Consider the following 5,932-nt stretch of genomic DNA (forward strand, 5'->3'; position numbering starts at 1 on the left):
CGCGAATTTTAAATGAGAATTTCCGAAAACTTTTCGGTCACAATGTATACATGTATATAGAAAGCAATTAACATATACTATGACAATAGATATAAAAATAACATATATAGGAGAGATATATTTATCTTCTTCCGGATTTGTTGAAGGTGCTTTTATACACCTGAGCACAGTGTTGTATGTCAGTTTTATAGTTAAGTCTGGGGTCACTGGGAGTTTGAAGGATATATAGCATTTCCAAGAAAAAGCGTTTTTGTTGATTATTTTCTTAGTGTAAGACCTTTACATTATCAAGGTCCGGTTCATGCTTTGATGTAATACAGTGTGGTTTTATATATAGTTTTATATAATTTATATATTTATATGATTTATATATTTATATAATTTATATATTTATATAATTTATATAAAAATTAAATATTATAATAATTTAAAATAATATTTATAAAATTTATATTATATAATTTTAGGTATATCTTCTGCTCAAAAAGTATCCGCATTTTGTTTGTTGTTTCTTGATATATGGTACAAATTTGAGCGCCATCTGTCAATTAGTTTGTTTACAGAAGTTGTTAATGTGAGACTACCTTAAGTGCAGTTAGCGATTTTTACTATGGAAAATTGTTGTTGTACGCGATTTTTTGACCAAACACGGCACCACTACATTCGCCAGATCTGCATCCGTGCGACTTTTTCCTCTTCCCGAAACTCAAATTGCCTCTTCGTGGTAAGCGTTTTGAGTCGATTGAATCGATAAAAGAGAATTCGCTGAAGAAACTAAAAGCCATACCTACGAGCCTACGAGCCTACGAAAAGTGTATGGAAGATTGGATTAAGCGTTGGCATATGTGTATCGCTTCAGAAGGAGCATATTTTGAAGGAGATAAAATAAATTTGGAATAAAATTTAAATTTGTGTGTTTTATTTACAAAATCCGAGTACTTTTTGAGCAGAAGGTATGTTATTTAGATTTATACTACATATATAATAAAAAATTTTGGTGAATTAATGTATTGGGGCCATAAGGATGATGAGCTAATTTAATGAAAACGCAACTCAATTAATATCTTTTGTGTATGTATCCGAAAGTGAAAATTTGTGAACTACAAAACACTGTATTTTAGCTATTCTGAGATACTTTCCACTTCCATTATTTATGTTCAGTTTTTCTTAAGGAAATTAACTACTTCATATAAATTATAAAAAATTTCAAGAATGTGTTTCATGGTTGTAATCCTTCATGGTATGAGAATAACTAATAAATAACTTTCAATTTTCGATATAGAAAAAATATTTATAGTAAGCAAAATAAGAAAATTGGTGTTTGTTATAAAAAATTTAATTAAATTTTATAATTATTTTGTGCTTAAATAAAAAACATTTAATGAATGCAGTAATATGTGTATATATGTATATATGTACATCATAAACATTAACATTGATGTTGTTGATATGAAATCATTTCTTAATAAATAAAAAAAATAATATGATATTTTTTTTCATTAATTTTATCTATTTCTGACTTGCAAAATGAATAAAATGAATTTGCAATTCATAAACAAAGAAACATAAAACTCTTCTGCGAATATTTGCTTATGACATCCGAGCTGTGTGTGATATCCGAATTACTTACAAGTTTATAGTTCTTTTCCACACGAGCAAAGTTTGCCAATAAAGAAACTTCATATTTTTTGGTACAGATATGAATGATAAACCATATCAGCGATTCCTGACAACAGCTGCGTACGTATTGTCAGATTGTCAGATTGCCAGAATAAATTGTCATTTTTTCCATAAAATAAATATTTGAAGTTATTGCAATTTCCACAAAAGTCGGGAAAAGTTCAGAGTATATAAAATATTTTTTATTTGTCCGCGTTGCATGGCGGGTCCAATACAGGCTTCCGTCGAGTATCCACAGAGTATTGCGTTTGTTCGCAAGTTTTTATTAACGCCGTTTTTCATCATCAGCGCTGCACCATTTCCCAAATGGAATATTTTCAATATAATGAAATGGCTTTATGATGTGATGACACCAATTTATTTAAGTTAACATATGCAGAACTATGCTGGCTGCTGGCATCCGGCTGCTGGGTATATGCACAGCCTGAGCCAAATATGAGTTTTTCTGTTAAATTGTTTTATTTTTTATATTAGATTTGGCAACATTTGTTTCGAGAATTTTAGCATTTCTGATTTCAGTTTTTTTTTTAAATGATTACATTTTGTTTAATAATTTCTAAAGCAATCGATTGACGAAATTAAAATGTATTATGCATTTTTATTTTTTAGCACACTCATATCTTTTCAAAAAGAAAAAATTACTCACTCCTGTTGAAAGGTCATTGAAAAATTCGGATATATATGATATTAAAATCAAATTTAAATCAGTTAATAATAATAACAGGGACAATAAAAACCCTACAAGTTATAGTGAAAAAATCAAAATCATTCTAAGGACAAAGTATGAAAAATAAGAAATTAACAATGAAATATCCATTGAAACTAAATTCATTTCGAGCGTACCTGTAGATAATACAGAAAGAGACTAGAAACAACAAACATGGACTCAGAATAATAATTTGGTTGATTTAACCAGATTTTAACTAAATGTCAGGTTAAAATATTTTTACTGGATGCATCATATCGGTTGAACCATACCATACTAAATGTAAGGTTGAAATATTTTTACCCGATTCATCATATTGGTTCAATCATACCACATGTTGGTTTCCATATCTTCTTTACTACCTAGGCTAAACTTTTTCTAACAAAATTATCAGGTCATTATAACTAGTATGTGATTAGAACATATTTTTTTAAGTGTGAATGCTCTAGGACATCTATCAACTCCTAGCAGCATTGCACATCAAATATGTTGAAGTAGATTTTTAGATATTTCGAAAAAGAGCGGAAAGCTTTACTATATCTCGCATAAGCAAGAAGAACGTTCCCATAAAGAATAGTTGGAGTGACAAATAAAATCACACACATTAAAACATGTAGTTAAAATGACGAAATGACGACAAAAAATAAACAGACATTTGACGACTTCTTAATGAAATTCCAAATCGGTGATCCCGAGTCAACAAACCGTTGGATATCCGGGTATTTTAGAGGATTGAAGTTACTCGCTGATTTAGCTTTCTATTGCTTTACACCTCGTTAAAAAGAAAAGACTAGAAACAACAATCACAGTACATATAGAACGAAATGAAGTAGAAAATATTACAGTTCCATATTTCCAGCGAAGAGGAAACAGAGGAAAGGGTACTATAACTAAAGTAAATCTCTTTTGTGTCAATAACCGAAAAAAAACATTCCGCTTTTTGAATGAAGGTCTAAATTACTCCTATTACAGAGTTACTTACATAAAACGGGATCATCAGTTTTCGGCTTAATGATAGTTTCCTAGTTAAGATCAATCACACACAACTGCAGAGAATATGACTAGAAGTTGTATCTACTTTCACTTTTAATAGACCAGTGTTTCTTAACGCCTTTTATGACGCGACCTCTTTAAGTCTTTTAAAAATTATAAGGTTTTACATTAGAGTATCTACATAACATATATCATGAGCTTTCTGAAAAGTAAGCAGATCAGTTGAACATTTATCTCTGTTGCAACAACGAAAATAGCATCCATTACATTTCCTACGTTTATAAACAATCTTTTTCTATTACTCGTGGCCTACATTTCGAAAAGTTTGGAAACTGTCAGGAAGTCTTATGTTTCAAAATTAAAAATATGAATTTATAAGTAAATTAAAATTTTCTTTCCTAGCATTGGAGTGACTTATTATGTTATACGAGGATTTGGATTTGTAGCAATACTATATATGCAAGCTGTTCAAACCAAATTTATTAATACATATTACAAAGTACCTAATGCAAGGTTATACATTTTGTGTTAGCCTCAATAGGGGAATGATGCGAATAAACAGCTTAGCCTCCTCAACAGCCAAGCTCACCAATACGTGATGTTCTCGCATACCAATACGTGATGTTCTCGCATACGAGGGTCTGGCGACCGAGCACAGGCGATATAACCTGAAAACATCTAGCCAGGGGAAACTCTCTAGTTACCAAACTTTCCCATTAGATATAAAATACAACAATATTTAAATGCTCTACACGGATCATTTTAGAGTTCTGGATCCTTTTGACGGAATTTTCGACGACTTGACTAGCAATACATTCTTCTCAAAGTGTCGAGTTGTTTTGAATTTAAATGTTAAAACAAAATAAAAGACTTAATTCCCTTAGTCATTTCAATTCTGTAAATATAGATCTGCTGAAGAGATCAATCAAATTTCAGTACCTTAAACCATAGGGAGTACTTACATATTTAAATTTTATCAGTTTACTTGGTGTTTACCGTCATTCATCAAGATGCGTACAAATGTTATTATTAATTATAAATTAAATTATAATATGCGGATATTCTATTATTATTTTAAATGATTCTATTATTATTCTATTATTATTAAAAATAATTCTCTTTTTAATACTTAAATTGTACATTTAATAATATATAGATTTATAACCTTTGTTTTGACGAAAGAAACTAAATTCTTAATATGAACTATTATTTTTAATAGAGGGGTTTTTATCGAACAGTAGTGAAATTGCAACAACAAAAAATTTTTTTTATTTATTTTTTTTTAACTGAATTTTTGGTTGACCATATAGCTGTTTCGATTATTGCCAAATATTTATCATCTTGGACTTATGGGCTTGAACTTATTTCTTAAATTTAATTATTCTTAATTATTTTTTTTTTTAGACTGCAAGCACCAAGGGTAGAACTCATACCCTGCCATATGTGAAGCTCTGAGACAGTGTTCATTAGCCAACAAACTCAAAGACGTAAGTGACATGGATGTTCGCACTTGGAGTTTTTGTTAATTTGTTGTAAAAGTTCATAAACTAATTTTAAATAAATCATAAATTTAATTAATAATTATTTTCTAGTGTTAATAATTGGTTATAACGGAAGAGAATAAGGCCTCAAAGCACTTGTTAAGAGTTTAACCGGCACTTATATCGTATCTTATATCGGTTGAAAAAATGACTCAGTAAAGTAGATTCAATACTAAAATTAATCGAGGAAATCGGGTTAGAAAAAATACTTTGTCTGCATAAAGGTGTCACAATAGGTCTCTATATTGCAATGCAAAATCTACCAACTAAATAATTTTAAGTAATTACTTAAGAAATAAACTGTTATATGGCATTATTTAATTATTTTTAAAAGAGATCTCACCTTGCTGAAATAATAAAAAAAATTTTTTTCATCTTAATAATGAAAAAACATATCATAAAAGCAGAATTATTACAAAAATATAATTATTATTACTAAAAAAAATATATTTTATAATAATTTATTAATAATTTATTTAAATTGGTGTTTAGAAGTTCACAAACAATAACCTCTAAACAAATAATTGGTTTTAATTTCTTAACAAAATTTTAGCAACTCAGTCTTGTGCTAAGTCTTCCCATTAATGCCATCCATTTTCGTTGTTAACAGAAAGAATCACTTCGTTACCACAGCGAACGTTTACAACTTCACTTCTGAAAGTGTAAAATAACATGAGTTGGAGTCCCGAACATGTGGAAGTACAAATGCCAACAGACAATCCAAGTGTGCATGTATGTAAAGGAAACTCAAGCTCACATGGTTAACCTTTCGAATAAATAGGACAAAAGCACATGTAGCACTAAAATGTGTACATCAACCTTCAGGATAGATTCTACTTTGCTGGATTTGCGGTAAGGGTGTGCATGAACAACAAAGGATCGCTATTTGACTCTACGCCACGACGACGCTGTCAGTTCGCAATGACTAGAAGAAGATTGATTACCGGAATTTTGTTTATATTTGTCTTATGGGGTGGATTTTTCAATTGATTCGTATTAGGATGCGAACGCG

Source organism: Teleopsis dalmanni, chromosome 2 (assembly GCF_002237135.1).
Source record: "Teleopsis dalmanni isolate 2A chromosome 2, ASM223713v2, whole genome shotgun sequence".
Lineage (NCBI taxonomy): Eukaryota > Metazoa > Arthropoda > Insecta > Diptera > Diopsidae > Teleopsis > Teleopsis dalmanni.